General features: G+C 38.4%; 1 protein-coding gene across 1 annotated transcript in view; it reads right to left on the bottom strand.

Annotated features, from left to right (window-relative positions):
• PDE7B (phosphodiesterase 7B) overlaps window positions 1-13,309 on the bottom strand; it is a 591,837-nt gene that overhangs the window by 452,227 nt on the left and 126,301 nt on the right. Inside the window, exon 2 of the mRNA XM_086707937.1 lies at window positions 7,640-7,757. The gene's annotated coding sequence lies outside the window, so the exon portion shown is untranslated. The remainder of the gene's footprint in view (window positions 1-7,639; window positions 7,758-13,309) is intronic.

Below are 13,309 nucleotides of genomic sequence, written 5' to 3'. Positions count from 1 at the left end.
TCTCCGTCTCTGTTCTGTAGCATGGAATGTGCTTCCAGGAAGAAATCCTGTGCAATTACAGAACTCACCTTATTTATTTCCCTTCCCACAGGATTCATAGTCTTTTGCTTCCTATTATCCAATGTATGAAAAAAGTTACTTTTATATGTTTTGTTCAGTTTTATAATTTATTAAGGTAAGAGGGTAAATTGAGTCTCTTTAACTCCATGGCTGGAATCCCCACCTTCACTCTTGATGCCCTGAAATACATCTCCTATGCTGCTTCTATAAGGATCATTCTAAAATGAAAATTGAAATATCTACCTGCTTAAAGTTTCCAACAGTCCCATAGCCTGACAATGTTCAGAATCTTGGATAAATGCCAAACACTTTAGTATGATATGGAAGACATTTGTGCTTCAAACCCTGCCTTCCCATTTAGCCTTATCTCTTGCCATGTGCCCCCTCTGTTCTCTCCCCTCATGCTGTAAACTTCAACCACAGTTGTAGCTCCTCAAATTCTCATACTTCTTTTTTTTGTCTCGGGGCCTTCATACTTATTTGCTCCTCCATTTATCTAGAATACAGTACACCCACTCTTAAACGAAAATTTGAGGACTTATCTCAACTATTAGTTTTTCCAGGAGGCATATATGACCCCTGAATACTATATAAGTGGTCCTTTCTATGTGCTTTCATAGAACCCTCTGATATTGGACTAGAACACCTGCTACAATGTCCCATAATTATCAATGTTCCCTCTGATTTCCCTAAAGGACTATAAGTTTCTTAATACAATGTCTGTTTCTCATTTATTTTTCTAAACCAGGCACCTATACAGATGCCTCATACATATCTGTTGAGTAAATGGAAAAGTGAATGACTCTAGCAGTTGGAATAGGCATCCAGTTTTCAGAAGGCAGGCTAGGCTGATATTATGGAAAGAAAAATGGCTCTAAAGTACCAGTCAGCAAACATGCATAAAGATCCAGATGCAAATACTAGGCCTTTGAAGGTCACATAAAGTCTCTGTCCCACTTTTTTTAACAACTAAAAGTGTAAAAACATTCTTAATTTGCCAGTTTCTATTCCAGATTTACACAGACCTGGGTTTGAAACTTGACTCTTAATCTTATTAGCTATGCAAATATGACCTCTTACCAAACCTCTCAACTGCCATATGGAAATACTAGTAATACTTATCCTCCAGTGATATTGTAAGGATTAAATAAAAACATGTATGTTAAGAGCACAAGAGTGTTTGGCATACAGTGGCAATAATATCTAACATTTATTGAACACTTACTATGCACCACGCACTGTCCTAAGCCTTTCATATTACTGAGTCATTTAGTCATCACTACAACCCTGTAACAGACACAATAATTATCTCCATTTTATTAATTTACTCATTTATTTATTTATTTATTTATTTTTATTTTTAATTTTTTTTAACATTTATTCATTTTTGAGAGATGGAGAGAGACAGAGCATAAGTGGGCAAGAGGCAGAGAGAGAGGGAGACACAATCCAAAGCAGGCACCACGCTCTGAGCTGTCAGCACAGAGCCTGACACAGGGCTCAAACCCACTAACTGTGAGATCATGACCTGAGCTGAAGTCGGATGCTTAACCAACTGAGACACCTAGGCGCCCCTATTTATTCATTCATTCATTCATTTATAAGTAGGCTCCATGCCCAGTGTGGAGCCCAATGCAGAGCTTGAATTCACGATCCTGAGGTCAAGATCTGAGCTGAGATAAAGAGTCAGATACTAAACTGGCTGAGCCACCCAGGCAGCCCAATAATTATCTCCATTCTAAAAATGAAAAACAGAAGGCAGAAATTAAACAACTAGCAGCAATAATTAATAAGTTGTAAAGATGGCACACAGACTTAATTAATTTTATCTTCTAACCTTTTGGTAATCAATCTTTTATAAAGTAAAAGTTATTTTTTGAAATCTCTTAATCTTTCCATCTCATGATTATATATGCCAAGACTTGTAGTTCCTATCAGTCTCCTTCAAAGACCCTTCCAGTTCTTTAATGACAAGGAGAATGTCCACTGATTACACATGATTTTGCATATGTGAGTTCTAGCCCACCATTCTTTATTTTGGAAAAAGCACTTCACTTCCATAAACTTCAATTTTCAGAAATCAGGAGGTACATGATACTTAATGGATTTTTACTGATAAACATAGTGGAATATAACCTAAATAGAAGTAACACAGATATATTATCAGCAGTATTATAAACTAATTAATTTATCTAGTCTACAACTATGGCTTTAATGTTCATCACTGACCACTTTTATACATTTCAATGAAAATTTTATATTTAACAGATTAGACTGTTTCGGCAAATTATGGGGCATACTCAGGATACATTTAATTCTGATTCTGATTTTGCATTACTCATGGTGAATCTCAGCATAAAGTTTCAAAGATTCGTGAGCAAGTGAGCGTTTTGACACGGAGAGGGTTTTCCAAGTTTGTCCAAATTTGGCAGTGGAGCCAGAAATTTCAGACTGATTTCAGATAATCAATCTTGAAAACCAGAAATTGTGTTCTTGAGTCAATCAGCACATCTTGAAATAAGTTCCATGTTTAGGCAGATAACTCAGGCACTTCTTGAGGTTTGTACCATAAAAATATAAACAAAAATGTATTATTTATCCTCCTAAAAGGATTTGTGAAATTTTTCTAATGACTTTGTTTTCACCAGATGCCACTAAATTTTTTTTAAATCTATAATTTCCTTGAAGCTAAGGGAAATTCACTAATAGATAATAACAAGTGTAATCCTCAATTGCCTTTTGCTTATTTATGTATGATATACGACATGCATATTACATATGCTAGTATAGATTTCTAATATAATACTGAATATAGGCAATTTCACCACATTAATATTTTGTGGTGGTAATTGTTTTTCATACAGCCACAATTTAATTGTGTCCAGTTATCTTATAACATCACTTAGAAAATATAATATTTTGAGCCACTGAATTCCTACAAGTTGAGTCATTCAGTCTTTAAATTTAAAAAGTCCTTCCTATTTGGAAGCAGCCTGATAAACCTAATCAGCATGTGTATATGAGCCTGTTAGGGCTAAGGTCCTTGTGCTGATCATTAAAATTATTTGTCTGATGGAAATTCCTAGTCTTGATCCCTATTTCCATCCTACTGTGAAATGGGTTTGACTAACAAAACTCACAGAACAAACTCCATTGACAGATTAACAAGTGGGAGTGAAACATAAAATTTTCTTTAAAAGTTACTTTTGGATTATAAAATTAATACATATGCATTGTAGAAAATTTAAGATATAATATATACACAAAATTAAAATGGCCTAAATAACACATATAATATAATATTAATATTTTGATGTATACTCTTCTACTAGTGTCATATACTGCCACCCCAACTTCCTTTATGAAAATGTGTTAAAATAATTTTCTTAAAAAAAAGGATTTCCATTGCACATGCATTCCTTAACTCCAGCAAGTGATCTAGTTTTACATGCTTAGGCCAAGATTTTCAGTTTCCTTCCAGAAATGTGGTTAGGTCTTAAGAGTTGGTGTATACTTTGCAATTCATTTTTTAAAAATGAATTTTTCTTGGGCGCCTAGGTGGTTCAGTCAGTTAAGTGTCCGACTTCAGCTCAGGTCATGATTCTGCGGTTTGGTAGTTCAAGCCGTGAGTCGGGCTCTGTGCTGACATGACAGCTCAGAGCCTGGAGCCTGCTTCGGATTCTGTGTCTCCCTCTCTCTCTGCCCTTCCCCCACTCATGTTCTGTCTCTGTCTCCCAAAAATAAATAAACATCAAAAAAAGTTTTTAATAAAAAAATGAATTTTTCTGTAATTCCCACCTGAAGGAATAGATGCTCATTCAATCTGTCTATGTGGTCCTTTCTACTGATAACATTCTGTGAACTTCTTCTTCGGTATAGGAAGTATTCTAATTCCTCACCACTTTTTGTATATCCAAAGCACCATATGCTAATCAGGGTCACAATTTATTTTTACAATTGAGATATTTATATCATTCTTATGTTGACATTTAAAAAAAGTATATATATATATATATATATAAAATTCTTGGTTGCAGTTCAATTTGCATTTTTATTTCCGTCACTGCTCTGTGCATTTTCTAATGGAGGTGTTAATGAGCAGCAAAACAGCCAGAAGACAGAGGGAAAGAAATGCAGAGAACATGGATAGCATGCACAATGTATCAAAGAATAATTTTATTTTTATTTCAAACTATCATAATTTGTATTTGCAACAGGTGAACTTTACTCTTTTTGACTGGCTCATTTTCTAAATAGATTTGGCCCCCTGGAAATACTATTTACAAATCTGTTAGCCAACATTTCGTGATTGTCATTACATTTATGACATTCATAAATGTCGTTGAGAAAAATAATACACACATGCCTTTTTCCCAATGGGCAAAACCAGTAAATGCTCCTGGAACAAATATGTATTTTACGTAGGCACAAAATATAGTGGTATGTGTAGCACCACCAATAACAGTCAGCTACTTTCTCAGTGTTGGGAAACTGTCCTTTTTTTCCCCTCCAGCCTCTGTTCCCTCCTTGCTCCACAGTCAGAACTACCTCATTCATTGTGCTACCTTGCTTTGCCCCACTTCCCAAGATAGGCCCCAATGTTAGACACTGGGGATTAATCACATCCAGACCATCAGCATGGGGTTCAAGATCTACCTTTCACCTTATGTCCCCAGTACCTTCCTTCTCTTGAAACACCTTGGTGGCTGAAACCCTGTTTCATGCTTACAAACTTGACTACAGCTAAAGCTTGCTTTTGTAAATTTCTTAGCCCTCTTTGTGCACAATTCAAATTCTTAGAAAAATGGCCCTGTCACATCATAGTTCACTCTGAATATGTATTATATTCTCTATACCCTTTAAGATACTACATTCTACCAAGTAAGTTCCACAGTTTCTCATATTCCAAAGCTAGGTCCACCTTCCCCTACATCCCCTCTATCTCCATGCCTTATGTGACTAAGTTCCAGATCCTAGACTCTCAGGCTGTACTCAAGAAAGCTCCTTATGGCCATGTGCTGAGAAAAAAAAAAAAATGGTACACCTCTGTAATTCAACACTGAACACATAATTTCTCTGTGCTTCCCATTCAGGATGACTGCCAAATATTAGGGAATTGATTTCCCTAATATAAATATAAAGATGTATTCCCTTGACCAGGATGTCTTTTCTGGAGCCTACAATCACTTGCCAATGGCTCTTGCCTCCAACAAGGAGCCTCACTTTCAGCTGCTAGGACTGGGGAAGATGTTATTTTGAGCTTCCTGAAGTGGCCTTCAGATGTACGTTACCAGAGAGACAGTATTACAAAATACTGTTGTGTGTAGATGACATAGTACATTTTCCCTCATCCCTCATCATATAATACATAACTCTGGAATTTGGGATAAGGCACAAGAACCTAACCAATATTTAAAATATTATTTCAGTGGAATTATCTTTTTGATTTACAAATAACCAATTCAAAACTTTTTGTCTGTAACATTAATAATATGAGGCATTTTGCAATCCTGATTCATAAGTAGCCAAAATTACTTCAACAGTGATAGCTGTGGATGTATATTGCTGAAAATAATGTAATTAAACATTATAGGTGAAAGCAGGGGCCCCCATGTAAGCAGACATGAAATGGTTAATTTGAATTTTGACCTTTGTTATTAAAGCAAGCTATTTTGCAATCCATGTTAATCTTGATTGTCCCATTGGGGCAGAGAACATAATCATGGAGTAAAGGCTTTAAGTAATGAGGAAGAAAATTCTGGTTTAGCTTTCAGTTTGGAAAATGGTCTTTTCCCGCCAAAGGCCATGGATGGTACTCGATAGTAATTATTATCCCTATTCTACAAATGAGAAAACTGAGAATAAAACAGAAATATCTGGAGCAGAAAAAAATGGACATAAACTTAATGATTCACTAATACTTTAATACTGAAGTATTTATAGTTTAATATTGTGAAGCATTAAAAGAACCAGTTTAATCAAAGTTAAAATGCAAAACAAACAAACAAACCATAATAGTACTAAAGGAAAAACCATAGGACATTCTTAATAACCATAGAATGGGAAGGCTAAGAATGACACAAACCCAGAAGCTATAAGAGAAAAAATTGGTGCACGATGAATGTGACCATAAAACAGATTTATTTTTTAAATCACTACATGACAAAAAAGAGAATGAGAAATAATAAAAAAAAAGATAAATGACACACTAAGAATATATTCCCACCACTCACATTGCAGAGAAGAGCTAATTTCTTTAATCTGTAAAGAACTTCCATTCATTAGTAAGGAAAAAACAAAAAGACAAGTCCCATATAAAAGTAGGCAAAAATTAAGAACAAATAGTTGACAGTAAAGTAAATGCAGATGGTTTAAAGCATATAAAAACAGCTTACTCTCATTCACAACAAGAGAAATAGAGGGGCGCCTGGGTGGCTCAGTTAGGTAAACATCTGACTCTTGATTTCAGCCCAGGTCATAATCTCACAGCTGTGAGCTCCGAATTGAGCCCTGTGTTGGGCTCTATGCTAGGTGTGGAGCCTACTTAAGATTCTCTCTCTCCTTCTCCCTCATGCCCTCCCCATGCCCTCTCAAAAAAAGAGAGAGAGAAAGAGAGAGAGAAAAATAGAAATTAAAAGTGCAACTTCAGACCGTTTTCTACCTATCAAATTGGCAAATATCAAAGAAGGATAATCTACTGTATTGCCAAGGGTTTGGAGAAGCAGGCACTCATATGTTTGTAGCAGGAGCAAATTGGTAAAGCCCTTTTGTTCAGTTGTTATTCAGCAGAGGTTCCTGAATCATGTAAGACGTATAATTTGTAACCATTACCCCGGGGCCTAGGATAAATAGACAAGTGAAATAACATCCTTTACAAGTTTTTTCCAGCAAACCCTTTTCCTATTTGGCTGTGATGATCCATAAACTCTGGGCTTTTATTACAGATGAGGCTGCTGTTTACAAAATGAGACATTATCCATAACTTTGTTCTAGTCTCAAATCTACACCTTGTAAAGTTGGCATATACATATTATGGTAGTTTTAAAACATGTCCATAAATTCTCTGGTATCCTTTCATGAAGCAAAGCTTAATTCCCCTCATTTTGAGTGTGCGCTGGACTTAGTGACTTGTTTCTAATGTACAGAATGCTATGGAAGTGATGGTACATCACTTCCAAGACTAGGTCATAATAAACGCTACAGCTTCTGTCAGTCTTTTGCTCATGGGTCATTTGTTCTTGGAGAAGCCACGGGGTGAGGAACTGAGGCCTCCAGCCAATAGCCATACAAGGAAGCCATTTAAAATTGAAGACCTCAGTCCCAGCTGAGCCTGCAAAGGCCTGCAGCCTTAGAAGACACCTTGACTGCAACTCCAAAGGAGAACCTGAGCAAGCACCACCCGGCTAAGCCATTCTTGCCATCCTGACTCTCAGAGATTATGTGAGATTATGTTTGTTTTCATTTGCTAAATTTTGGCATACTTATAATGAAACAATAGATAGCTAATATATATATCTTCTGTCCTTCCCCACTCCCCAGCCTCCCACTTCCCAGAGAATAGATATATCTTTAAGCTCACCACACAGTCACTGCTTTCTCTTCTGTCTGCTCCATTTTCAGGGACAATGAACTCACGTAGCCTCTACAGCAACAAGTTGGAGAAGAGGAAGAGGTGAGGAAGGGAAGTGATGTAATCACTATAAGTTCATGCAGAAGAGGGAAAAAAAAACATGAGAGAAAATATGTGTTAGAACTTTCCTTACACAATTCTCAAATTACTACATAATTTTCTTGGAACCTGCTGACTTGAACATATCTAGCTGATTTCTTTCAGGATACTTCCCACCATTTACTTCCCCAATTTCATTCATCTTCCTCCTCCCAACCCAGGTGGTACACACTCTTAGATAAGAGCTGGAAATGTGGAAAGATTCAGGGCTTGTATAACCTTGGAACATCAACAAAGGAAAAGGACGCTAGCATAACAAGCTATTTTTTTTTCTAAACTGCATCATTTTCATAAATATGTAAATTTTGTTCCAATAAATTTCACCATACACATTCTGGGGTCCACAGTCAACAGTATGTAGCATTCAACACTCTACCTTATAAGGACTTCATATTCTCTCTTCTTCTCCCTTCGTCTCTCTGTCTCTCTCTCTCTCTCCCCACATACACATAGCCCACTCACCATCCCCACCTCCTCTCCCATCCCATGATTTGTAGTACTAATTCTGAAAAATTCTTTGTCCCTCAATGGAACTGCACTTTAAAAAGATTATAGAATTTCTTATGGTTTGCCTCCTGAGAACAAACTGAGGGTTGATGGGGGGTGGGGGAGAGGGGAAAGTGGGTGATGGGCATTGAGGAGGGCACCTGTTGGGACGAGCACTGGGTGTTGTATGGAAACCAATTTGACAATAAATTATATTTAACATAAAAAACAAGTCACATGGTTGGAATACAAATATAGTAAGATGAAAAAATAAATTAAAAGATTATAGAAGTCTTTCCAATGTTCAAAGATAAAAGAAATGTATTTCACACTGCTAAGGGCTAACAGCCATTCTTTTCTTTTCTGATTATTTATTTTTGAGACAGAGAGAGAGAGGCAGAACGAGAGGGAGACAGATAATCCAAAGCAGGCTCCACACTGTTGGCGCAAAGCCCAACCCGGAGCTCAAACTTATATGTAACTTGCAAGATCATAACCTGAGCTGAAGTCGGATGCTCAACTGACTGAGCCACCCAGGCGCCCCATGCTAAAAGCCATTCTTAAACGCACATGAAAGCATGGAACTTTAAAACCATTCCCTTTAACACACACACTTCTGTCCTTTTTTTTTCTCCCAGTTTTCTTACTAGTAGAAAAACAACAATCCCCAGGCATAATTTCTGCTGAGACTCACACATCATAGTTTGTCCTTTGGTCCAGTTTATATCTCACATGACAGAGGAAGGAAACTAGCATCACAAAGTTCGGAATCATACCTTACTGCCAATAGGGCCCATATCCAGAGGGCCAGAGGTGAGGCTGCACCCACATAGCCTCCAAACTGCCACTCCCTTTCACCCCCCACACTTAACTTATTGGGCTCGCACATAGTTTCTGTGTCTAAGGCACTATTTCACTACCAATCTTTCTTTGAACTCTTACCTGCATGGTTGGGAACTAATTCCATAAACCAAGAAGTTTATGCCTACATCTATATATCTGGCATTCCTCTCTTGGGCATTTTCCCATCCTGTCAGGCTCATTCCAATGCTTATTATGCTCTTGGGACATCCTGCTTTGAGCTGCGATGTAGTAGAGGCCCAGGCTCTGAGATAATCCAGGGATCCTAGCTCTTGAACCCCCCCAAACTGGGTGTCTCCACACAAATCACAATAGCTCTGTGGCTGAATTGCCAGAATGCTTTGTACCCAACATCATTCCGTTACCTCAATATTTCCCAAAGCCAAACCACCTCTAGTGATCCTTCTGCACAGAGGCTGGGGACAAAAACTTAGTCCCTTTTCCCTGTGGTCCTAAAAGAGAGCAGTTCTTCAGATGTTTTGCTAACAAAAAGGGATTTTTGAGGGGTGCCTGGGTGACTCAGTCAGTTAAATGTCCAATTTTGGCTCAGGTCATGATCTTGTGGTTTGGGAGTTCAAGCCCTGCATCAGGTTCTGTTCTGACAATTCAGAGCCTGGAGACTGCTCTCTCCGCCCCTCCCGGCTGGTGCTCTACCTCTGTCTCTCAAAAATAAATAAATGTTAAAAAATTCAAAGAAAAGGAATTTTTGAAACAAAAAAGAAGGTATGGAGGATAAAAGTAAATATAAACAGTACACATTCTCTTTTAACAAGATTGAACAGTGAAACAAGAGCACAGAACAATGTAGCTCTCCACTGCCACCATCACTTCCCCGAAAAAAAATGTCAAGGAGGAGCCTACATGTGACTACACATGAGTTGATTATTTGACTGTTTCTCACAGTAGGCATGTTTCCAAATATCATCAAGAGAAATAAAAAATAATTATGCATATCTAATAAACACTTCTATGGTAGTAGTTTTCTATCAGTAGGATAGCGATCTGTATGCATCTGCTCACAAAGTTTCCATAGCTCACAAGTGCTCACAGCACAAAAAGATTATGCCTCTTCATGTCTCTTAAGGCCTCTGACAGGTTCTGACTCATTCTTCTTGCCATTCATACCCTCCCATACCCATCGGGACCTATGCTTTTAAACACAGAACGATTTGTAATTCTCAAAAGGTACCATATTCTTCTCTGTCTCTTGGCTTTTGCACACTCTCTACTTTCTGAAACGCTCAAACTTGCCATCATCGCCATCCTTCATACTCCCCACCTCATTTAGCTGGAATCTCACTCATTCTTCCAGGTCTGGCTTATGAAACTTGTCCTTGTCTAATGCTTTCCTGACACTTCACACTCAGCCAGAGAGAACTGAACATCACCTTTATATCATCTTTGTGCCTGGTGCATACCTTTAAATACATACATGTCTCCAGTTTAGACACTGAGACTACATCCTATGGTCAAAGCTCATATCTTGCTGTTGTTTGTAGCTATACCAATAGAAACAATGGCTGGCATGTAAAAAATGTTTAAAAGACATTTAGTGAAAGAATTGATGGATAAATGGATGGGTGGATGGATGGATGGATGGTAAGCATTAAGAATTTTTCATGATTTCTCAAAAAGAAAAGAATTTTCCATGACTTCTCAAAGTAGCAGATACTGAGATACGGTGGTAGGTTCTATATAAATGCCTTTAAATATATACTCTCAGCAAGAAGGTGAGCAAACTGAAGCTCAGAGAGGTAGAGTCATATGTTCAAGTTTACACACAGTAAGTAGTAGAGTTGGAATAATTTGGACCTGGGTCTGTTTGACAACAAAGCCCATGGTCTTTTCACAGCACCATATTTTGTTTTTATTCTAGTAAGTACAGCCATGGCAGAACAATATATTTAACAGGATATTTTAAAAGAGAAATATCCCGGGGCGCCTGGGTGGCGCAGTCGGTTAAGCGTCCGACTTCAACCAGGTCACGATCTCACGGTCCGTGAGTTCGAGCCCCGCGTCGGGCTCTGGGCTGATGGCTCAGAGCCTGGAGCCTGTTTCCGATTCTGTGTCTCCCTCTCTCTCTGCCCCTCGCCCGTTCATGCTCTGTCTCTCTCTGTCCCAAAAATAAATAAACGTTGAAAAAAAAATTTAAAAGAGAAATATCCCAAGAAAAACAATTTAGGAAGCTACCATGCCTTAAAGAAAATGATTAATACTTAAACATCTTTCCTTTGTATCTATTCACACCAATAACCTACCTCACGATTAGATGGCCTCCCAGGAGACTTACTGTCAGGAAGTCATATCTGAAAAATGTCTCGTGTCTAGTTGTATCTCTCACTACAAATTAATGGGGATCTTGTGACCAAGCACACAAGTCATTAGTTTTTAAATCAGCTTTGTTTGTCTTAACACAACCTGGCAGTATATAGAGTCACCAACAACGTATGAACTGTGGCGAGGAAGAGGCTGGGGAGAGAAAGGGTTGCCTAGTTTCCAAGTGTGCAGCACTAACGGCTGTGCTCTACATCACCGTGTGCCATCTGACGCCGGCTCTGAGAAGCAAGCCAGTGGGCACCGTTCTCTTCCAGATGCAAAAGAAAAAAAAAAAGCCTTTCAGCTATAACAAGCTGGAGGGCCATGAAGCAGTGGTCAGCTGCACTGCAATTTGTTTCCAAGATGACAAAGAGCAGAAAGTACAAACAGGGTAAGGTTGGAGACCTCAGTCAGAGGCACTGGATGATCCCACTGTTGCTGGGAGCCTGAACTTGGTAGCGTAACTTCTTTGCTTGGAAGCCCTCAATCAAGCAGGACCTCTAAGGCTACAACTGTAATTTCAAACCACAAAAGAAAACAGAACCCTCTCAAACTTTTATTTTGCTGAGGAAGTGGATGATTTAAATAAGTCTGTTTGACACATGCCTATCTGACTTCCCAGTTCCCTTAGGTTTCTTGCAAGTCAGCCATAAAGCTATTCCCCACTTGTTCTGACAGGATTTATGCATTCTACATCTGGTATTCAGCAAGCATATTTTTCTTCCTTTTTCATTGAACTTCTGCCCATACACACATACAGGGTCTCATTTTAATAGCGGGATTATTCCCTGTATATTTAAATACACAGGAAACAGGAAATCATCTAAAAGAACACAGTGATCTCATGGTTATATCACTTTTCCCCACAAGCCCATTTGGAATCAGAGACAAAGACAAGATTCTGGGGCTTATAGCTTCAGAGTTTCTCAACCTGAGAGACTGACTGACCTTAAGTTCCCTCTTCTGGTTCTTAACAAAGTACAAATTAAGAAAATGAAATAGCACATTTATTCCAAGATACAGGAAAGAAAATAATTTTTTTTTCAAGATAAATCTGTATTCAGGTCTCAGAAATGTAAAAGGGCATTTGGTTAGCTGGCTAAAGCAGGGGTCAGAGGATCTAGGGAAAGCCCTCTACTGTGGAATCAGGAAAGGTCTCTGTACATTCAAACATGGCTCACAGTTTGCCCTGGGTTTTCTGAAAGACGTATTTGGAATGGAGAAACTTGTATTTATTGAGCACTAACATGTCTTGACCATTTAATCCTCACAAAACCCACATGAGATAGGTATTTTAGCCTCATATTACAGATGAGGAAGCTGAACCCGGACTCCTAAAGAGACTCAGTGTATTGCAAAGGAGAGCATTTCTCCCAGTTAGAAATTCTTTCTATGGCGTAAGTTTTCCCGAGATGCTTCACACTGCAGCCTTGGGGAAGGGCTTAAGAACACGATCTTGTTACAACACCCTGGGAATGGAACTTCCCACATCCCATCTCCAACTGTACCCGATTAGGGAGCAAAATTGCTCCATGTGATGGCTCTGAGAAATGGCAGCTCTAGAAGTCCTTTCTCCATCAAAGAACAAAGAAATTAGGTTCTGTATACTTCAATGTATTCTATTCTTTAAGCATTGGTATCTCTTTCTACTACCTATGTCAGCTCTCTGTTAACTTGAATGTTTGATTAATCCGAGTATTTTCTTTCCCAAACATGCCAGGAAATGAAGCATTTGTGAAAGCAGGATACTCTTATTCAGCCCCTGGAACAACTACCCCACTCCCAACTCTTCAGGAATGCCAATGTCTTCCCTCACCTTGTTTGCATCAGACATTTTGCTAGTTCCTACCTCACTTC

This window comes from Puma concolor, chromosome B2 (genome assembly GCF_028749965.1).
Source record: "Puma concolor isolate L17-30 chromosome B2, mPumCon1.1.hap2, whole genome shotgun sequence".
Lineage (NCBI taxonomy): Eukaryota > Metazoa > Chordata > Mammalia > Carnivora > Felidae > Puma > Puma concolor.
Note: the sequence above shows the minus strand (reverse complement) of the source record. Positions and strands in the feature narration are given on the sequence as shown.